The sequence below is a fragment of the Pseudophryne corroboree genome, chromosome 5 (assembly GCF_028390025.1).
Source record: "Pseudophryne corroboree isolate aPseCor3 chromosome 5, aPseCor3.hap2, whole genome shotgun sequence".
In the NCBI taxonomy this organism is placed as follows: domain Eukaryota; kingdom Metazoa; phylum Chordata; class Amphibia; order Anura; family Myobatrachidae; genus Pseudophryne; species Pseudophryne corroboree.
Window position 1 is genome coordinate 597,120,877 of NC_086448.1, and position 24,950 is coordinate 597,145,826.

Genomic DNA, 24,950 nt, shown 5'->3' on the forward strand with positions numbered 1-24,950 from the left:
TTGGGGAAATAAACTTATAAGGCTTCTGGTGGACCTGGCGGCGATGGCCCTGTAATGCCTGCCTGAAGGAAGCAAGTTAAACATAATGTGGCCGGGGTGTAGCTGGTCCTTTACTATCTTCGTTGCCCGTTTTCTAGCTCTGTACAGGTACAGGTCCTGGACTGAGGGAAGGTCAGGCCGATGATCTTCTCTGCGATTCTGACCACCTTTTGGAGCCTGCATCTGTCCCTCGTGCTGGCAGAGCCGTACCATACCAGTATCGAGGAGCACAGTACCGACTCCACAATCGTGGAGTAGAAGAGGAGCAGAAGCTTCTGTGGGATATTGAACTTCCTTAGCTGCCTGAGGAAGTCTGAAACCTCTTCCCTAGAGGAAGAGGTGGGAAACCACAGACAGTAGGTTCCACCGGGGGTTTCCCTAAACCCCTGTGGGCCAGTCCGGCCCTGCTTGCACTCGCCAGTATCCAGACCTGAAGATGGCACAGCAGAAGAGGCCGTCGCAGGCCACAAATATCCTGCACAGCACAGCTGCTGCCATGTCCTGTAACTGCCTGTAACAGAGCTGGACCTGGAAGAGCGGGCTCATGCCCCTTTTGTTGAACCTGACCACTTTGAAATAGATTCATGCAGCAGTAACATACTGTACTGTTTCTAGTAAACGTAATGGTACACCTAGGGTGGCCAATCCCGGAATCTGGATCGGCCGGATCCTGACCTAAAATTGTCTGGGATACAATACCGGGATTGGCCAGTAACCTCATTTTGTATATGCCGGCCGACATTGAGCGTCCTCAGGAGGCTGAAAAGCTGCCTGGCTCCCCCTGCTCACCTCCCCCTTGATCTGGCTGGATGCACTGCACAGCATAACATGAAGTCAGAGGTGACGCTGTGCAGCCAGCCACCCGCCGGAACTCACTTCCCGGCCACCGGATCTCACAGAATGTGTCCCACCCTCCCTCCCGTCCAGATTGCGGTGAGTTATCTGGGCTGGTCAGGGCAGGGGGGATGGGACACATTGAAAATAATGTATACAGTAAATCACAATGTACAGTACTGTTTTGTACTTGACAATACTTACAAGCTCGGCGGTGCTTTTGCATACTGTACAACCAATAAAATTCAATAAAATAAAATTCTACATTGACAGCATCTTTATGACATCACAATCAATGGAATTGTTCATTCTAGTACCCTGCACCTAATCATTCAGTAGAGCATAGTGTACTGTACTGTCTTAAAAACTTAAAGGGCAAATTTTTAAATGTGACATACAGTACTGTACACTTACAGTATCACTACAGTAGAGTAGTCGACTGAGTACATTAGGTCCAGGGTATTAGACAGAACACTACCTTTATAGACATTGTGACACACATTAGCATTGCTCTTATAAACATTATGACACATCAACATGCGGCCCTCCCACCCTTAACCATCTCAGTACTGAACATTACAGTATAAATTGATTTCATGTCAGATGATGCAGCACTCACCTGAATCCATCTTATTCACGTCACAGTAGTGCAGTTTATTCACGTCACAGTACTGCCCATGATTCACATTGTGTCACACAGTAGAGCACCTTATTTACGTTACTGTATGTCACAGTAGTTCAGTAGTACTGTGTATTCACATTACGTCACAAAGTAGAGATCTGCCACAGTCATGGACCTTGTAACACATTATGCAAGAGTAATGCACCTTATAACACATTATCCCACTGTGATGTCCCTTAGAATAAATGCTGCCACAGTAACATCCCTTAGAATAAATTCTGCCACAGTAATGCACTTAGAATACTATCTAAAACACAAATCTCCCTTACAATACAATCTGCCACAGTAATGCCATTACGATACTATCTGAAACACAAATCTCTCTTAGAATATACAGTAATCTGTGACAGTAATGCTCTTAGAATACTATCTGAAACACAAATCTCCCTAGGAATATAATCTGCCACAGTAATGCCCTTAGAATACAATCTGCCACAGTAATGCCATTAGAATACAATCTGCCACAGTAATGCCCTTAGAATACTACAGTATCTGAAACACAAATGTCCCTCAGAACACAATCTGCAACATGAATGCCCCTTAGAACACAGTGACCTCACCATACAGCAGCTGACTGTCAGTAATAGTACATTAAAGCAAACAGTAATGCTGCTATGGTTGTAATACAGAAGATAGACATTAAAAAGATAGACAGTCATTTGGTTGACAGTAAAAGGTCGACAGTCAAAAGGGCGACACTCAATGTTTTAAAACATTTTTTAACCCCAATTTGTTGAAAGGCGTCAAGGTCGACATGGAAAAAGGTCAACATTAGTTTTTTTATGTTTTTTGGGTGTCATTTTCTTTGTAAAGTGACCGGGAACCCCAGTTAGTACACCGTGTACCCTAGCATGGCGAGCGAGCTTTGGGCAAGGTTCCTCACTGTGCTCGGCACAGGATACTATTCCCAATTATAGTCCACATGGATCATAAAGTACAGCATGAAAAAGTAAGAAAAAAGTAAAATACTCAAATCCACCTTTTTCCATGTCGACCTAATGGCAATGTCAACCTATTTCTGGTGCCAATCTACTCACTGTCGACCAATTGGTGTCGACCTAAGGTGTGTCAACCTAAGTGGTATCGACCCAGAGTCCGGATTTCATTTTTGACATGGATAGTAAATGCAGCAAAAGTTGGAAAAATGTATAAACATTTTTTTTAAAGTGTTGACCTTTAGACCCTGTTTACCTTTGCACCTTGTTTACCATTTGTTTACCACAGGTGCTGTACAGATTGGATACCTGCTGCTACAGCAGACCCTGTTTTATACAGTACCTGTAATTACAGTGACTTAAAGTACAGTAATCTACTGTACTTACAGTCCCTGATGGACAAGGTCACTCCATCTCTTCTGGAGTGACCGCACCATCCTGCTCCGGTTGCATTTCTGGAGGATTACCCTTCTGGCCTTCCAGTTGGCCTTCTCCTTCTCCTCGTTACTGGTGAGAGCTTGATCCTGCCAGCTAATGAGGATTCTTGATTCGGCCATGGAGTAGGGCCAATCTCTGGTAGCCATGATCACTGCACAGAGATGAATACAGCAACTGAGGTGCTGCGTCCCAGGCATGTGTCCCAGGCATGCATCCCAGGCATGCGTCCAGACAGCATAATTCCTAGGCATGCTTTCCAGACAACATGCATTCCAGGTGTCCGAGGTTGTCCATCATGCACCGCTGATGCAGGACGTCAGTTTTTGTCTTTTGCTCACGGTATTTAGCAACCACCTCCCCCTTCCCCCTTTCCCGAGAGCCTTCTCATTTCACAGACAGGGAGGAAGGTCAGGTTATAATACAGTAAATTGATAACACAGTACTGTATGTAAATGAAGAGCTGATAAGAACTGCAGTCAATGAACTAAAGCATTGCTTGAACACGTTAGTTGCATCTGTATACTGTACACTATATATTTATTGATTTGTCTACGGGACCTCATTGCCACTGTGTATTTTAGATAGCGGAATGAGATGCTCCTGCAGATTTACCCTGATTTATGTAAAACCTGTGTGCACACTTCTATTGAATGTGAAGGTATATTTCAATAGATAAATAAATAAATAATAGTGTCAGGAAAAAATAAGCATGCATTCGCACTTTGGGAATCTCAGCATGGGAAGAGGAAGATTTCACCGCTTGCCCACGAAGCCTCATGGTAGATATACAAGCTCATGTGTAAATGTACTGTAAGCAGTGATCCCTTCCCATTTGGTGTTTGTTTATGCCGTTATGGGACTTGGATGCTCATATCGTACATCTATTGAATGTGAAGGTATATTACAATAGATTAAAAAAAAAAATAAAGTGTCAGAAAAAATAAACATGCACTCGCACTTTGGAAATCGAACCTGGGACTCTAAGCATGGGAAGCTGGAAACATCACCACTTAGCTATGACACCACATGACATGTACATAAGCTCATGAGTAAATGTAAGCAGTGATCCCTTCCCATTAGTTTGTGTTTATGGCGGGGCTACAGCACTTGGACGCTCATACTGTACAATACAGTATATCCCTAACGTCAATAGACCATAGTTTGTAACACGTTCTATAGCTGTAGATCTAAGATGTTAATTTGCATCTGTATACACTATTTATATTAATTGCTCATTCTTTGGGACCTCATTGCCACTGTGTTTATTTTACTAGTGTATTGAGGTGCTATTTCAGCATTGCCTTGATTCTTGCAAAACCGATGCCATCGCTTGCTCCATGCAGTAGCTGTGAGCTTTCGTGAGACACTTGGTCATGAGTGGCATCCATTTTGTGAACCCGCATTGTGATTGAGTTTAGCTTGCTACAGCACTGTATGTGTACCGTACAGTTCATAGAACTCGCTTATCCCCTTAGCCGCTGTGTATTTTAGATAGCGTAATGAGACGCTTTTGGAATTGAATCTGGGACTCTTGACACACTTCACCACTCGGACATGACGCTTCATAATAGATAAACAAGCTCATGTGTAAATGTACTGTAAGCAGTGATCCCTTCCCATTGGTTTTTGTTTATGCCATTACTGGACTTGGATGCTGATACTGTACAGTACATATACATAATTTAACGTCAAAGAACTACATTATTGCTTTAACACATTAGTTGCGTATGTTTACATTATTTGAATATATTGCTTTGTCTACGGGACTTGGATGTTCACATACAGTAACACGGCAATGGACAAGTGTTTTAACATGTTTGTTTGCATCTGTATAAACTATTTTTTTATTGATTCTCTCCATCTGACCATTGGGTCTGTATGTACAGTATGTACATTACAGTTGTCCGTGACCATTTGCCAGAGCTTGTAGATAGATCTGCTGCTATTTGCTCTAAAGTGCTGGATTAGTGGAGCATTAGCCACCCAGTGTTGGAGATGTGTATTGCATGCTGAGTATGTAGTCGTGCCTCAATGCGCCTGTCCATGCAAAAAAAATCAGCAACCTTAGCTATCGCCTAAGTGCAACTAAACCTCCGTTAAGGTGGAGAAACGGCAAAGATGAGGGAGGCTCCATCTGTACCTGTAAATCTTCCATTTAGAAACATAGCTTTAAAGAAGGAAAGGAGCACAAACCAGATATAAATGTCAGAGATTACAATGTCACGCATTACGCTAGCCAATATACAAAGAAGCACACTATTCCAGTGCAAATCTTTGAGCTTTGTGGATAAGTTACATATATGTACTGTATATTTTCTAAGATCTAAACAAAAGACAATTACATAAAAATTAAAATGATGCCACCAGATGCCCATATCCCTTATACTGGCAAATTGGATTGTATGAAATGCACATTTACAACCCAATTTGTTGACCTAAGGGGAAGGAAAACATTACGTAGGTACAGTTCAATTGGAAATTATATACTCTTTATTTTATAATATATTTTAATATAATAATAGAAGGAGAGATAATTTTTTTCAATAATAATTTTTTTAATAAGTATTTGGTAATCAACGATAGATCTACAGTGTCTAGTTAGACAGTCGATAGGTTGACAGGCATTAGGTTGACATTGTTGAAAGGTCAACTTTGTTATTAGGTTGACCTATGAAAGGTCAACCATGCTTTTGGTTGATAGGTACAAAATGTTGACAGGTTCAAATGCTTGACATGCCAATGTTCGACACACATATGGTTGACATGAGTTTTTTTTTTAGTTTTTTTTTACTTTTTCATATTTTAACTTCCATGTTAATGATGATTGGGAATAGTGTGCTGTGCGCAACTGTAGTGGAGCAAGTCACCTTGCAGGAAGCATGGTGAGCGAAGCAATCCATGTTGAGGGTACACTGTGCACTTATTGGGGTCCATGTGATCAGACTGCAAAAAGACACCATCAAAAAATGATGTGCCGACCTTTTCCTGTGTCGATCATTTTCCATGTCAACCTTTTCATGTGTCAACCATTTGTACCTGTCAACCTTGTCCAGTGTCAACCTTTCATAGGTCGACCTAATCACTATGTCAACCTTTTGTCCATGTTGTTCTTTTCACTGTCGACCATGTCATGTTGAGCTAATGATTGTAAACCTTCTTATTGTAGATCTTTTGATCCGTAACCATACTCAACACAAGCTCAGTTGATTATCTTTTACAGATCTGCAATTAATAATATTAGTTCTCTTGCTACTTGGACAACATGTTTTGCCTATACCTACTGTACTTTGTCCTTGCCAAATTATTGAGTGATCAAGGGTCATAGAGACAAGTAGTCCTGCATACTCAGCAATTAATACATGCAAACAGTAAGGCCTTAACATTACATATATCTTGTATTTAAATGGACACTAACTGAAAATGAAGAGTACATTAAAATTAAGTTTTATTTTTAATTGCAGTTTTTTTCAAAATACTGTTCACTAACTTATAATAAATAATTCAATTTTAAATATGGTATTACTGGGTTGAATTATGTTTTAAAGATTTATGTTTTCCAATTATACTTTCAGCAAGGTTATAGTAAAAGAGAAATGTTCAAAATAGCTACCCTTTAAAATGTGTTTAAAGCAACAGCCTGCTAAAGTTTCTGAAACAGCACCTTCGGCTTTCTTTTATTAGAGCATTTTACAAGTCTCTCCAAGATCACTAGTTCAGTAGAAGTTTGTTAAACTCTTAACACACTTTCTGTTGTTGTTTTTTTTCAATGTTCCTACAGTATTTTAAGATAATAGATACATTAAAAATAAAATAAAAATGTAATGTGTTATTGACATCATACTGTAACTGAATTATATTACAGTATGTTAAAAATGTACAGTAATTTTCTTGCTATTTAGTTAGAAAGAATACATAAAGAACCACAATTCAGTTTTTCTTTCTATTTATTAATATGAATAGAAGCTTGCTTGGCAAGTTAAAATTAAATACCATAAAAACTCAATTCAAATTCAAAGTTCATATTAGATGTATTTTATTTTGTTGAAGTCATATTAGATGTATTTTATTTTGTTGAAGTCATATTAGATGTATTTTATTTTGTTGAGTTCATATTAGATGTATTTTATTTTGTTGAGTTCATATTAGATGTATTTTATTTTGTTGAGTTCATATTAGATGTATTTTATTTTGTTGAGTTAACATTTAGAGATTTCTCTGTTATTCGCTGTTTCCAATCTGCAGGGTTCCAAGTCTTCATCTATAGCTATTCTGCTTTACTGTAGACTACCACTTGCTTCAATCAAACATTTGAGAACTGTATTGAGAATACCCTTACACTAGTGCAATCATCCCAAATAACTGACGGTACTTTTTCAGAATGGCGGTAAGCAGTTAGCATTGCTATTTCATAACACTGAGGTCATGATTTGATAGCCGAACAGACCATATTTGGAGACACTTGTATGTTCTCTCTGTGTTTAAGTAGGTTTAATCTAGGAGATTTAGGGGCCGATTCAGACCTGATCGCTGTGCTGCAAGTTACTGTCCTGCGCAGTGCTGACTTCAGGCCTACTAGTACCCCGAGTGAGAACATTTCAAAGTGCCCCCCCCCCCCGCTCGCTCCTAGAAAAATGGGCATGGCCTCACAACTTCATATTATCAAACTATAAATAAATACTTTTTCACACCCCCTCTACACACACAATTAGCAGCCTTACACATAACAGCCACAGTAGTGTTCCTTACACACGATGTCTCCAGTATAGTGCCAGATACCAATGATATTCCCCCCAGCAGTGCCAGATACACATGATATGCCCCCCGCAGTGCCAGATACACATGATATGCCCCCCAGCAGTGCCAGATACACATGATATGCCCCACAGCATTGCCAGATACACATGATATGGCCCGCAGCAGTGCCAGATACACATGATATGCCCTGCAGCAGTGCCAGACACACATCATATGCCCCCCAGCAGTGCCAGATACATATGACACAGTATGCCCCCCAGCAGTGCCAGATACAGATATGCCCCCCAGTGCCAGATACAGATATGCCCTATAGTGCCAGATACAGATATGCCCTATAGTGCCAGATACAGATATATCCCCAGTGCCAGATAAATATATATCCCCAGTGCCAGATACATACTGTATATGCCCAGTGCCAGATAAATATATATCCCCAGTGCCAGATATTCCCTCAGTGCCAGATCCAGATATGCCCCCAGTGCCAGATCCAGATATGCCCCACAGTGCCAGATCCAGATATGCCCCACAGTGCCAGATCCAGATATGCCCCCAGAGCCAAATCCAGATATGCCGCCAGTGCCAGATCCAGATATGTCCCCAGTGCCAGATCCAGATATGCCCCCAGTGCCAGATCCAGATATGCCCCCAGTGCCAGATCCAGATATGCCCCCAGTGCCATATCTAGATATGCCCACAGTGCCATATACATATATGAACCAAAAAGTGTTGCTCACCTCTGTCGGGCTCCTCCCCTGCTGGACTCCTCTTCAATCACTGACGCCGGGCTCCTCCGCTGCTGGGTGCATATCATCTAACACCACCGCCGGGCTCCTCCGCTGCTGGGATCCTCTTCTAACACCGCCACCGGGCTCCTCCGCTGCTTGGCTCCTCTTCAATCACCGCCGCTGGCCTCCTCCACTGCTGGGCTCCTCTTCAATCACTGCCGCTAGCCTCCTCCACTGCTGGGCTCCCCTTCTCCTAGCACCGCCACTGGGCTCCATGGACAGGGCATGCTGCTGGTGTCTGAGGGGAGGGGAAGGGAGGAGTGCGCAGTGTGTGCCTCTCCTTCCCCCCGCAGTAAGTACGATCTCCCCATCTCCTGTGGCTGTGCAGCGGGCATCTCAAATATGGTGCCAGTTTGTGAGCCCATCAAAGATCGCGATCCGGCAGCCAATCATGAGCCGGTTGGCAAGCTCTGATTGGCTAGCAGCTGGCACCAAATTTGAAAGTGACAGCTGACCTTAAAAACCCAGGCCCTGCTCGGCTGTTCAAGCCGAACTTGCCTTGAGCTGGCCCTGGTCCTGCGATCAGATAGTCGCCACCCAAGGGGAGTGAAATTTCGCCCCATGCAAGTGTGTGAATGCATTTGTCTGCTGTGCAAAGATTCCCCACATTCAGCGGACAGCTGCAAAACCGTTCGCATCACATTCACCATCGAATGTTTTTCCCATTCTGTGCAGTGTGTGCAGTCTGTGCATAGCTCATTACTTTCTCCTCTAGTGTGAAGAAATCAGGCTGATCGGGACCGGAGCTGATGTCACACACCCACCCTGAAAAGGTTTGGAAACGCCTGCGTTTTTTCGGACACTCCCAGAAAACATCCATTTATCACCCACAAACATCTTCTTCCTGTCAATCACCTTTCGAACGCCCATGTGATTGAAATTTTCACACCATTCTGTCACTGTTTGGCGATGCGCCCGTGCATTGCAGTGCATATGCATGAGCAGTCATTCGATAATGGGCCGCTGTGAGAATTTGCAAAACGGTCTGAATCGGGCCCTTAGTTTTCTCTCTCACTCAAAAGACTTAAGGGTAAATTTACTAAATTCTATTTATAATTCATCAAGCACCATTTTGAAGATAATAGAGAGATTGTGATTGGTTGCTATGGGCTACATCTCCACTTCTAAAAAAATATATATACTTTAGTAAATTTACCCCATACGTTACTGTATGTTAGATGTTTTAGTCTCTGAAAAATTAGTATGTTTGTGTGAGTTTTTAGATTGTAAACTCCACTAGTACAGGGACTGATGTGAATGCTTAAATAATATATTATCTTTTAAATGCTCTGGAATAAGTAGGTGCTAATTAAAAAATATATATAATAATGGACTTAGTTCAGATGTTGTCGCAAAGCGGCTATTGTATGCAAATCAGTCAATGTATTATTACTGCACATGTATCTGACCTGCAGTGTGCATGTGAAGTGAGTGACTTGCGATGGCAGTCACACCGAGGAATTAGTCGCATTGTGAGTGACAGGTAGACAGCATTTGTGGGAGGGAACATCCTCAGAGGCAATCATACCTTTGATTTTCTATGATGGTACCAATGTATGAGCAGTTGTATGCCATAGGAGGGAAATGATGTGACTGCAGTGGCTGTCCCTATGCCCAAATTAGCTTCTGACGATATTACCATATAATCACAATTGCATACAGCAAAAGATATCAACAGCAATCGCAAGAACAACCACATCTGAATTAGGCCCAATGTAATAATCTTCTGACTATTCACTTCTCTCCAGCAGCATGAGACTGTCATTCATTACACTAGCATTGACAACTGTTTCTGCTTGTTAAAACCATGTTACTGCTATTGTACCTATGCATTGCATCTGGACTGCTGGATGCTGTGGATCTTTAATGGATCATTTATAAGATGTCTGTCTGTTTGTTCCGTCATCACGCAAAATCTACTAGAAGAATTTGGATCACATTTTCACTATTGTATAGAAAGTGAAGTATGTGTGATCTCGATGTGACATCAGGGAGAGGAGCAATAAAGGAAAAAACAGATGCTTGACACTGAGGCTCTTAAAGTCCAGAATGACTATATTATATATTACACACCCCAGAAGATCTCAGGGCTGCAGGCTTAGATCTCAGGACAAGCCGCTTCTTCCATAGGAAGCTTTACGTGGCTTGCTCACAAATATATCTTTGTGTTAATCCCTGAAAGAAAACTAGAAATATTGTTTACAAATACAATTTGTGATCAATGTGTAAAATCTAAAATATTATCACTACTGTCTTTGTAAAATTGGTTCCATTGAGCAATAACAGACATCCACGTGAGCGAAGCCACTGGCAAATTATCTATAACTATGAATCCTCCTCTGGAGTAAATTAGAATTTAAAGCAACAAGATACATTTTTAAAGAAATGAGAAAATTTACTTTAATTACCATTTCAATAAACCTATTAGTAATCATATAAGCATGCACAGTAATTTAAAATAAATATTTCTGGAATAATTAATTCTTAAGATAGATAACTGACTTTTCAGAATTTAATAAGCTATTTTTATGCTAACTTGTAGGATGTAAATATATTTTGCGTTGGTTGATTACATTCAAATTTAAAGTGTATATTATTACCATTACATGCAAATATAAAACAACTAATCTTAACAAAAATATTCTATGAAAAATATTATAGTCCTTTAAATGCCTGGATCTGCTCAGAAAAGCTGACAAAATGCATTTCACACATTAGAACTTAATCAAAGACTAAAATCATTAAACATAAAGAAAAACACTAATGAACACTAATTAATTAATCACATTACAAAGAATACATTAATTAACACAAATAAATTAATCACATACAGATGGCAATTGCAATTAGTGCTCTGTATCATTGAGATATGAATACATGCAACTAAGAGTTAGCAATTTTTGATCATTGACATCATGCATCTATATTATGTATTAAGGTGTAAATCCCTTGATACAACCCTTGTGCCACTGCCCTCTGCAGAGAAGAACATCATACATGTGTTTTTGAATTTTTTTATAATCAGTGTTTATTTTATTTTTTTTAAAAAAAAGGTGTTTTTTTTTCTGCTTCACAAAATTTGAAAAGAGATATTCTTTGTTGAAGTTTCTGATTTCTCCATTAGTGCTGATTTTAATATACAAACACAACCTCTATAGACTGCTAAGTAGGCAATGTGAGCTTGCAATTTATCAAATGACAAAAAGCAGTGATTTTTTTTTTACAAATTTCTGAGAAACATGCAATCTGTAGATTGTGTAATATACTCTTAGGTCATTATCAGTGTTACTTATTCTTAGGACATTTTTGGCATGATTTACCTTATCGGAATGACAAATCATGCATATTGTCTAGTGACCAACTGCATGTTTCCTCGGGTCGCATACGACATCCTCTGGTTAGCCATGCCGCATGTCCAACCAGAAGATATCATGTTTGACCCGGTGCAGTGTAATGAATGATGGAACGAGAGATCATTCCATTGTTTATTACAGTGGACAGTGTGTCCCAACCATCAGCCCGATTGCCCATCGTTCTAATGTTTACTTGGCCTTCCTGGAAAGGTGAGCAAGTGTGGAAGGTTATCTTCCCCCTACCTTTCCTAGAGCCTGCTGGTATCTTTCACTTCCCCATTAAGGACCCAGCTAGTGGAAAGGGCAATATTAACATACAGTATTGGGGCTAATTCAGAGTTGGACGGATTTCTGTGCAAGGTGTATATGGTGAGTTTTTGCATACAGTGCATGCCCAAATACACATTCATATATTTTTGCATGTCTGTCTATTTTGATTCAGGTGGGACGTTACCAGTCTCTTTCTGATAGATCTCTTTCAGCAAGCATGGGACTAGTACAAGTGCCTATACTAATAATGACAGTTGTGGAGTTTGAAATACAAGCAATGGACAGCATGGCTTTCCTTGCATTACCTGAATTAAAGCTTTGCATTAGCATAAGGTAGTAAATCTGACCACCAGCAAATACAGTACAGACAATTTCTATCTGACTCATGCTGGGTACACACCTGAAAGATACAGTATATCTGCAGATTGACTGATCTGCAATTATATCTGTAGATTGTAGTTGTTCATACACACTGACCAATCATCATTGCCATATATCAAATGTCAAGGTCTCCCACTTGCCACCTGGGATCCCACTAGCTGCCCAGAGCTCCTGACAGTTACAGTACCTGCCACTACCCCAGCAGTGGATTAACTAGAAAAAGGTATAGTTTAGTCATTGTACTAGTTACTGATTGGCTGTCTTGAGTAGCGCAATCCCTCTAACAAAAAAGGTTATCAGAAAGAACACAGCGGCACCACTGTAGCACAAACATAACACACTGTATACATTTTTTAACAATTTAATTATTTAGAATAAAAGAAAGATATTTACATTAGGATAAAATCATGTAACTCTACATCAGCAGTTAAGAAACAGTAAATAACAAATGTAAAAGATTAATGGATCTCCGAGTCACTGTTTTAGCAAATAAATGACAATATAATTGTCCAATAGCAGCTTATTGTCTCCACATGTATAGATAGTGGATGGCATACAGTATAATTTTAAAAAATGTGAAGGGTGTGTATGGCATACAGTATAATTTTAAAAAATGTGAAGGGTGTGTATGGCATACAGTATAATTTTAAAAAATGTGAAGGGTGTGTATGGCATACAGTATAATTTTAAAAAATGTGAAGGGTGTGTATGTATATATAAAATAAACAATGGTTTTAATTGTATCATGGTAAATAGCTCCAAAAATGCAACAACTATGTGCCTACACAGAATATTACTACATCTGTAGGAGCATATATTGTATTTAGACGCAGTCCATAGACAGTCCATTTGTGTACATGCTCCAGAAAGATAAGGTGGCTTGGTGCAATAAGCCAAGTAATAACAATTTGGAGTACAGATACTTTGTATAAAGAATAAATATGGCCATGGTCCTGTGTAGCGCTGACCACACTGGGTGCGGCCTATGCCGTGGAGACTCTCACTGCAGTCCTGTCAGTCTTTACACAGCAAAGTGTCACTCACCGTAATTCTCTGTTAATGGGCTTGTCTAGGAGATTCTGAGTGTTATGCACATATGTATTGTTGTGATATAACAAAGTGGGGCACATCTGCTGGCAAAGTATAGCCTGCTGGAACGGAACTCAATTTAGCCAGAGGTATGATCTCCTTAGGTACCTTCTGGGGCCAGCGGTGCATCCGGGTATATTACCCTTCAGCTGAAGGTGATGCTCTGTGGGGAAGCTGGCAATAGTGCTGTGCTTTAAAATCACTCCGTTCAGATGTGGCAACACAAACGATAAATGTGGAGACAGTTATTATTGCTGGATCATAGTAGATTCAAACAGCATGAGGCTTCAATGCATTTCTCTGCTCCTGGCAGTTTTCTCAAGAGATATGCGATATGTCTGTGAACAGCATCATTCACAGACATATCATTTGTATACACTTGCCGATCAGTAAATGATATATCGTATGTTCAGTGAACCGAGCATCTGAATCAGGCTCTCTAAGTGCAGCATGTGTAAATTGTAGTCCGCACTGAAATATGATAGAAAATATGTATGCACAACTTATTTATGGAGAATCTTTAATATGCTCATATGAACATATACTGTACAGTTAATATCTGAGAAATAATGGAGCATGTACAAATGCTCGGAGTGTTGTGAATTTTAAGCGAGATTAAGTCAGTGAAGGTTATCATTATCAGGATGCATAAATACTACATAATTACAGATAGCCTTCATGTTAAATGTTTGACTGTGGTACACGTGGTCTGGAGTTTGAATCCCCTGCAGAATGAGCTATGATGTGTGCATTCTAATGGAGTGAATGATATGTTTGTATGTATATTGTTTTAATTTTATTTTAGATTTGTATTATAAAAGTATAGACTAAGAAGTAGGAGGAGTCATAAATAGAATGGATAGTTTTTCTTAAAATGGTCTCCCAAAATAAAAGTTTAGATCCGTCCTTGGTCAGCAATCAAAGGCTAAACTGTTCAGAGGACTGGACAAGAAGCTACACCTTCCAGTGCTCCATTTCATAGAATGGATGTGATACAGAAAGACATCACATCACACATACTCCATGAGGCTGGCCAAAAGGAGACTGCTCTCTAAAATATATATTGCAGATGTTTTCATTTGAAATTCATTTAGTTAAAAAATTCAATCGGGGGGCATGGCCAGGCCAGGAAGAAGAGGAGAAGTGCCTTTCCAGAGCTCCTGCCTTTTGGCCCACTAAATAGGGATTTGTACCTTTCCCTTGTGTGCTCCAGCAGGCCTGGACACCCTTGCTGATTGTGGGAGCTCCCGCTGACGCTTGTGTTCCGGGATGGGTGTAGTACGGAGACTTGACCGCACATATCGTGGCCTGCTGGACGTGGCCGGCCTGACTTCTGGTGCCAGGAGCGTGGGCACTGCTGCTGTGATCACGATTGCGGTTGCCCGGATCTGTGTGCCTCTCCTAGCCCTCAGTTGCCTGCACCTTCCCCTCCTCCTGTGTGCAGTGTATCTGCCCAGTGCTAGCCAGCATTGCTCCTGGAGTTACAAGTCACAGCCTGTACTGTATCTCTGGAGAGCGGCGGCAAGGGCCATGCTGGACATGGAGCTCTGGAGACTGTGAGTACCCTGCAAAGAAGGAGCCCTCTCTGTTAACCCACTGCTAAATTGGGCATACTACCACTGCAATTATTTCTACACATACTGCCTGCTGACATACTGCTAGCTGCTAAAACCTGCAGCATCTGAGTTCTACATATTTGTGTCCTGCTTTAACTCTTCAGTTACCTGATGCCTGCCAGCTTCTATTTATGCCACTGGTAGACAAACAACTTGTCTCCTCTGCACTAATTTGCCTACTTGGTGGCTCTATCTACAGATTATCCAATGTGTGCAGCTGCTGTTCCCCACTATTTTGACTGAGGATCATCCTTCTCAAGTGACATATTATATATTTCCTTTATGGATCCTTTGCATGCTTTGTATACTACTATTCTCTCATTTGCCTGCTCATAACCTGCATCATCATAACAACTTCTGCATTTGCTGCATGGGAACTATTCACTAAACCATGACCCCCTAACCCCCCGCACCCGCATGTGATGGGGACTGGTGCGTAATGTGAGCACCCAGGATTTTGTATCAACTCAGCCACTGCCTTTCTTGTGACCCATCACAGAGGTGTAACTTTTGTTATTTTTCCTGTAATCATCATAGGTTACTGATCCGCTAATGAAGAAAACTGGAAAGGACAGCACTCTTCTGCAGCATTTCCTCCAAGACTAACTTTTATCGATACCTGTAACCTGATGATGACGGGGAAGACTCGTATTTAACTCCTGCCTCATCTCCCTCCCCTGCGGACATAAGGTCAATGGCGTCTTCTACTTCTCCGACATCGGGTAATCCCCGTGATGCTACCATGGCTGATGTCCTAGCTCATTTACGTTCTCTTCCAATGAAGAAAGATCTCCCGGCCAAATGTGACTTTCAAGACCTTGAACACAAATTGAGAGAAACGGTCAAGTCGGAAATATCAGTGTTCCAGGCTGACTTGTCGCAAATTGCACACAGGGTTTCGTATGTGGAAGTCCATTTGGAAGAACTTGATTCCTCACATAGGGTGCTCCATCATACTGTTACCTTAGAAGCTCAAGAATTGCGGGCCATGCAGAAGCGGATAGATGACATTGACAATAAGGGCAGGAGAAACATTCTCCGTGTCTGTGGCATCATGGAGGATGTTAAGGGCCCTAGTATTGTTGATGCCCTAACCTCGGTCTTTAATGAAGTGTTGGCGATGGATTCAGATAATATTATACTTTTTGACCGTGCACATCGTGCACTCCACCCCAGAGGTCTCCAAAGTGATGCTCCTAGAGACATTATCTGTAGACTTCACTACTATCATGTTAAGGAAGCGATTCTTAACAAGGCTAGGAGGTTGGATCATTTAGAATTTAATTGCTCCATCATACAACTATTTCCTGATCTTTCCTGGAACACTATCCAGCAACGTCGCCTTTTGAAGCCCCTGACGGATGTTTTAAAAGACAAAAATATACGTTTCCACTGGGGCTTTCCGTTAAGCATACAAGTGTCTCATGAAGGTTGTCAAATATCCCTACATGTAGCTGGGGGTGTGCTCTGTGCTCCCTATAGAGGTTATTTGTATGTTTAAATACCCGTGCAGCCCAGGTTAGAGTAGGAAACTCTTTTCGGTTGTTTCCTTAGTTTTTGCAATCTCTAGGGGGAAGGGACCAACCTATGGTGCTACTTGATATTACTCAGCAACAATAAGTTAATAAATCACAGTCTATCTTCCTGTGAAAAACGTGTCCTGTTATGGATTCATACGTAATAACTATCAACAAGAGAATACAGTGTAATTCTATTTCCTCTTTCTGTGTAAATTGTTTTGTTAATGGTACATCGATTTTGTAAATATGTTAATGCTTTAAAATAAATAGTATATACAAATTATATGATGAATAAACGAGTCAAAAAATGGATATAAAATTTTCTATGATCGGAATAAACTTATTTATTTAATAGGCTAGTATTTCTGTTAAAAAATGATAGTGTTTATATATACCTTAATATTTGAGCGCGCTCTCCATAGTTAAAAATAATAATAATAATAATAATAAAATTAATAACTAAACATTCAGTGCAGTTAATACAATTAGTACAATATAAACCAAAAAGGGGACCGGTCTCCAGTTATGCATGAAGTGGTGACTCGTCAAGCAAATGCAAAGTACTCATATTGCTTCAGCATCGGGTAAGAGTTTGTAAGAGCGCTTACGTGTCTTCACCCCGTCCGGGGCTGGGGAATCAGTTGTCCCTGACGAAGCACGGCACTATTGGCCAAGTGAAATGCGTTGGTCCACGCCCCCCTCTTCATCCGAGACACGGAGATCCTGACCTCCTGGAAGATGCCGGCGAGAAGAACACCACGAAGATCGGAGTTACAGGTGCCTGTAACATACCGCGGCTCCTAGGAAGAAACACCAGCAGCACCAAAGGACACAAGTACAACTGATTCCCCAGCCCCGGACGGGGTGAAGACACGTAAGCGCTCTTACAAACTCTTACCCGACGCTGAAGCAATACGAGTACTTTGCATTTGCATTAGAAGGTACCTAACGGATAAGATCTAACAAAACCGGGAACTTTGTAAAAAACGGACTTTGCGGGCATAGAACGTCCAGCCAGAGCACTTGCTTGACGAGTCACCACTTCATGCATAACTGGAGACCGGTCCCCTTTTTGGTTTATATTGTACTAACTGTATTAACTGCACTGAATGTTTAGTTATTAATTTTATTAGTATTATTATTATTATTTTTAACTATGGAGAGCGCTCTCAAATATAAAGGTATATATAAACACTATCATTTTTTAACAGAACTACTAGCCTATTAAATAAATACGTTTATTCCGATCACAGAAAGTTTTTATATCCATTTTTTGACTCGTTTATTCATCATATATTTTGTATATACTATTTATTTTAAAGCATTAACATATTTACAAAATCGATGTACCATTAACAAAACAATTTACACAAAAAGCGGAAATAGAATTACACTGTATTCTCTTGTTGTTAGTTATTACGTATGAATCCATAACAGGACACGTTTTTCACAGGAAGATAGACTGTGATTTATTAACTTATTGTTGCTGAGTAATATCCAGTAGCGCCAAAGGTTGGTCCCTTCCCCCTAGAGATATCCCTACATGCCCCCGAGGACTTAGATACTTTTTGCTCTACGATACACATCTCCAAGCCTTCACTTACTGACTGTACCCAGTCAGCTTGTCGTCTTGACCAGCTTAACCTCCCTGCTTAACATGCTCCTTGGACACCGGTGGAGAAGCAGAAATGTAATACACAGGTCCCTCCTCCAATCCAGCTGGACTCTGGCACCTGAAGCAGCCAAATCCGGTGATTTATTCTCACACTTCCCAGTGCAATTAAGCACTGGGCTGCTGATAACACTATTTACACCAATAACCAGTTTGATTGTCTTCTCCCTTTACCACCTATAGGCTCACTGATTTACAAAATGCCTTGTCGATTTTCTCTTTTTGATGTTATTTCTTTGTTGTTTTCCCTGTTTTCTCTTATATTTTTCTAAAAGTTGCAGGGTAATTGTTTCGCTGGTCTTACAGTAATACTTATATAGATATGCTTTTACCTTACAATGAAAACTGTACATTTCCTTAGTGGCCCGAGCGCAAGACCCCATTTGGGTTGACCGCCTTCCTGCATCAGACTCTGGGCCGTTGACTCATGGTGGTTATAGTTTTATTCTTGCTGGATGTTTTTATATTGTTAGAATATGTACAATATTATTCCACTGCTCCTGTTTCCATTTTTTTCTCTTCTTTTTTTCCTGTTTCTACACTTCTTTCTTTTCCATCGTCATCGTGTGTGGATGTTTGTTGGTATAGTCTTCTTCAAGTCCATTCTCAAATAGTGGTGAGTAACCCTGTACTTGTTTTTTCAATTTTTCTCCCTCCTCTTTATGGCCAACCTCGAAGTTACTGTGAAATTTTATGATGCCCCCTGATCTTACATTGTGCTCCCTTAATGTGAAGAGGCTAAACATCTCAGAGAATTGCTCTACCTTATTGTGTGGACTCCGGAATGAACATGTGGAGTGGCAATATTAATATCCCGTAATCTTCCTCTCCTGAATGTTACGCATACTGTACTCGCAGAAGGTAGATGCCACATTCACAAATGTCAGATATTTAATCAAATCTACACTTTTGCTAATGTATATGTCCCAAATCATGGACAGAGGTTATTCCTCTCCAGAATGCTGCAACTCAAAGAAACTATTAAGGAGTAGTGCTTGGTGTGGGGGGGTGACTTTGACTGCTCACCTGACACTGTGATTGACTGCTTTCCCTCTTCCTCCAAAAGACTCTCGAGATCACAGACACATGAGTCGGCTTCTTCTTGAATTCCAGCTTCTGAATTTATGAAGACTCTACCACCCGACAGTGAAAGATTATACTTTTTTACTCCCCCCCCTGACAATATGTACTGTAGACTGAATTACTTTCTGCTGGACCATAGATTTTTACAATTCTTCCCTAAGAGCGGAATAGGACAAATATTCTGGTCAGATCATGCCCCAGTCGATGCTTTAATTGATATGTCACCGCCTACCTCTAAACCTTGGACTTAGCGGTTTAATTCTTCTATTCTTGGTGACCCATGCCTCATGTCTGAACTTAATACTGCCATTGCGGATTACATAGAGCTTAATGATACTCCTGACGCTGGGGCGTTGGACATCTGGGAAGCGCACAAATGTGTCATCCGGGCAAATGCATACACTTAGGTTCACAACTAAAGAAAGAAAAAATGTCTCTGTCTTCTTGACCGCATTGCTACTTTAGAAACACAACATCAGACCACGTTCGATCCTCATACATTACAAGAGTTAACAGAGTCCAGACAAGCCCTGAACAAACTTCTCAGTGACACTACCAAGAGAGATTAGGGCAAATGCCGACATAGGTTTTATCGGTGGGGAAACAAACCGAGCGCTACGTTGGCAAGAGCCCTGCTTGCCCAGACACTTCAATCTTATGTCCATTCTGTCTGTGGCTCTGACGAACAGCTGGTTCATACTCTTCCCCAAATAGCGGAGTCTATTCAAAATTATTTTGCTGCTTTGTACAATTTGAGGCCTGGACAGTCTCCCTCTGGTGCTCTTGATTCGAAAACATTGCTTCACAATTTTTTATGGGAGACAGTTTTTCAAAACTCTCAGATACTGATTTAACTTCTCTAGAACAGCCATTTTCTTTTGAGGAGTTTGAGGTGGCACTTGTCATGACTCCAGTTGGTAAGAGCCCAGGCCCAGATGGCTTCCCAGTCTGCTACTACAAGGCATTTAAAACCTCCCTTTTACCTTTATTTTTAAAAGCCTGTAATTCGGTATCCAGTGAGGCCGGCTTTTCCAAGCAAACATTGGAGGCCCACATATCCGTGATACCTAAGGAAGGTAAAGACCCCTAACAATGTTTGAACTATAGACCTATCTCATTACTGAACTGTGATATGAAGCTTTATGACAAAATGATCGCAAACCGATTGAGCCCTTTTCTCCCGTTGGTGGTGCATGGGGATCAGGTGGGCTTTGTCCCAGGTCGTGAAGCCCAGGACAATACGTCCAAGATTAAAGATCTTATTCATTATGCCCACTGTGGTTCGGTCCCTGTGATTCTCCTGTCCACTGACGCGGAGAAGGCTTTTGATAGGGTTGACTGGTATTTTATGGAGGGTCTCCTCAGACATCTGGGTCTAGACTCTATTTGCCTCCAACGTATACTAGCCCTATTTAGCTCACCCACAGCTGGGGTCAGGGTGAACTGTGCTCTTTACAACTCTTTTTTCTGCTTAGGAATGGGACTAGACAAGGATGCCCCCTTTCCCCTCTCATCTTTGTGCTCTGGATGGAGGCATTAGCTAGAGCGATCAGAGCGAATCAAAATATTCATGGCATAAGAGCTGGTGATCATGAATACAAACTGGTGTTATACACTGATGATTTATTGGCTACAATTTCTAATCCAGTTGTTTCTCTCCCTTGATGGCTGAATTTACTAGATTCCATATTTTCTCTAATTTTAAGTTAAACTACACTAAATCGATAGCCCTGAACATTACTACACCATCTCGAGTGATTATGGGCCTCCATGACTTGTTCCCATTTCTCTACACCCTTCCCATTTTAAATATTTAGGAGTTATTCTTTCGAGTGATACCTTTGATTTGTTTAGACTTAATTTTCCACCCTTACTGCATAAAATTAAAACAGATCTTAATAAATGGTAGGCTCTTAATTTATCCTGGTGGGGGAGACTTAATACAATAAAAATGAATATTCTACAAAAAGTCTTGTACCTTTTGCAGACATTGCCCATTTCCATACCTAACACCTTCTTTAGGGATCTCCAAGCCGCAGTGGTTCACTTTGTATGGGGTAAAAGTGGTCATAGATTAGCACAGACGGTTCTGGTCCATAACTGTACAGATGGGGGCCTTCAACTTCCTCACTTTATTAGCTACTATAATGCAGTTCATTTAGCAAGGGTTATTGAGATGTCACAATTCCCTGCTACAAAACAGTGGCCACTAATTGTGGGATCTTCCACAGACACCCTTGCTCATACTATTCAGTGGCAGCGTAAGATTCCCCAAATTTGACATTCTACATTAGATCCTACACTGTAAGAAATTTAAATGCCTACCAACATTTAGCCCGGGACCTTCCTTACCCATGCCTTTATCGAATCATCCAGACCTGCCACCTAATGCCCTTTCTAATTCTGCATTAACTAAATGGACTCAGGCAGGCATCTCTTGGCTGTCTCAACTGGTCACTACTAGTGGCTTTCGTTCCTTTACGGAGTTGTCACAAAATTATAGATTGCCATCAAATAGTTTTTTGGTGTATTTACAGCTCTGTCACTATGTTAGCTCTCTACCAGTTTGCCCAGGCGGATGGCGCCCTACCTCTTTTGAGACCCTTTGCCTATCTTAATTGACACCTAGACACTTGATATCACAATTATACCAAAAATGCATAACTTTTCTTTCTCTTCCGACCCCCTCCTTTGTAACAGGTTGGCATAGAGATCTCCGGAAGGAACTTACGGATGATCAATGGTCAGGTATATACAGTTAAACTTTTGCCAGCTCACCTTCAATTCAAGTTTTAGAGACACAATACAAAATTATGTCCAGGTGGTTCGCCAGATGCTTCCGTCCGTCTCTGCTCTCTGCTGGAGATGTGGGCAGTCATAAGGTACCCCATACCACATATGGTGAGAGTGCCAGGCTTTGTCCAAATTTTGGCATCAGTTCCAAAAGATAACTCGCCAACTAACTGGTTTTCCGATTCCTGAGACTCCACAATTTTGGCTTCTCAATCTGATGGACAGTCCCCTTTCTCAGTACAAGAACTCACTACTCTGACATTTGGTGAATGCAGCCAGGGCTACTATACCATGTTATTGGAGATCTGCTCAGCAACCTCCAAAATCACGCTGGTTTAAGAGAGTTGATTTTTACATGGCTATGGAAGATCTTTCTCTTACCCCACAGTCAAATAATGCTGGCTTCACCGCCATCTGGTCAGACTGGCTCAGATTTAAGTCATCCCCCACATATAAAACACATATGTCACTGGTTTAACATTTGGGTCCTGAATCCACGATGACGATCACCTCCCTTTCTTTCTCCGTTTCTGCCTGTCCCTCTTATCCCTGTTTCCTTTTTACTTGTTTCTTTCTATATCTGCTGTTTTCTTTTTATTATCAAGTCATTTATATGTTTTGTTACTTGATATTTGCAAGGAATTACCATGCACCATCAGGATTGTTTTCTTAAATATTTTCTTGGTGGCACGTCTCGTATGCCTTTTCCATAGTCTATATGATCGTCCTTTTGCAACCATTTTTATGTAAGCATTTGTATAGTATATGTCCTGTTTTTTCTATGTATAAAGTTTTTTATATAACAAATAAACAAAGATCGCAAAAAAAATTCAATCAATCAACCCATGTCTTTAAATGAACATAAGACTTATTTGTAAATAATTGGTATCAAAATTTTATTATAACTAATGGTCTGCTAATTTAAGTTGCAAATGATTAGTTGATGCTTGCTCAAATGATTAATGGCCAAGTCAAAGTCCAGATTTCAGGCATATAGCCTTAACCATAAATCTTGTAATATATCCTACTTCCAACCATGTAAAGAGAGACAATACATAAAACATATTGCTTGCCAGAATATAAAAGAGACAATTCAGTGACGCACACAGTATTGTTTGACACCATACTGTACACCAGTTTATTCTTCTTAACAGTGAGAGATACTGAGATTTCTATAATCTACAGCAACCCTATAGGAAATTTTACATTTGTTATTTAGTTACACTATTGAGTCACATTGACACCACCAAGTAGTGATTGCAATATGAGAATGTGTGTATTCAATAGACATTCAAAAGACTTCTGCATAGTTTTAATTTTCATGAGCAAGGTCCTACCAACATTTGCCCACATGTGCATAAGCAGCTTATGGTAATGATTTATTAAAGTTAGCACAGGCTCAATATTGCATATTTCTAAGTGATAAAAGAAGTACTTAGAAGGGATGTGTAGTTAAGTAAGAAGAATTACGAGAGTATACTGTAGTTACTGAATATCCTAACTAGGGTAGGTATATGAGTGTTGAAGAAATTGAAAACTGTTTATAGTAAATGAACTGTTAATAAACATATCCTGTTAACAATGTGACTACAACACTGCTTATTTTATAAATTATATCTAAAACACAATTCTTACAAGGTGTTTATAAATGATGTACTTTACAAGATACCTAGAGAACTTCTGAGCAAAACTGATAATTAGGAGTACTGTCGCTTTGAATGCTTAAATTAGGATGGAAATAGCCAATTGAGGTATAATTGCTGTTATTTTTGCAAAACAAGACTTTATATCATTGTAATAATATACAAATATCTCATTGATATTTTTCTTTGCATTCTGTGTACTAATTTTGGTTTACGTGATTTTAATTAAAAGTTATTTATTAACAGTTTCTTATATTGCATATCAAATTGCGTTGTGCTTTACATTTGGAAACAACAATGATAAATCAAAACTGGGTGATAACAAAGAGTAATATAGGTAGGAAGGCCATTTTCACAAACTTTCAATCTATAGGGGAATAGACATAGACACACAGGGATAGGTAGTATCTATTGTACAATTGTCAACCAGATTGCAAAGGTTCTTGGTGGGCTACATGAGATGGCCTCACAGTAATTATGAACTGGGGTCAGGAGGAAGGGAGAGTTAAGATAGATAAAAATATGTGAGGATATGTGTGGAGTGTAAAGTGGGTATTTAATTGGATAGGAAAGCTTATGATGGTTATGTAAACAGTTCTGGAATTTGATAAGCTTGCCTGAAGAGGTGCATTTTTAGGTAACACTTGAAGGTTTGGAGACTAGAGTCTTATGGTGCGTGGTAGAGCATTCCACAGAGTAGGTGCAGCCCAAAGAAAGTGCTGCAGTCATGAATGGGAGCAAATAATGAATGTGGATGAGAGACATAGATCTTGTGAAGAGCAAAGAGGTCTGGTTGGGAGTTATTTTGAGATAATTGAATAGATGTACATTGGTGTGGTTTGATTAATGGCATTGTCTGTGAGTAAAAGTATTTTATATTGAATATGGTAGAATACAGGTAGCCAATGGAGGGACTGACAGAGTGGTTCTGCAGATGATGAAAATCTAGCAAAGAGGATTAGCCTTGCAGATTCATTCAGAATGGATTGTAGGGTGAGAGTCTCTTTTTGGTAAGACCAGCAAGAAGACTATTGCAATAATCAATGTGGGAGATAATGAGAG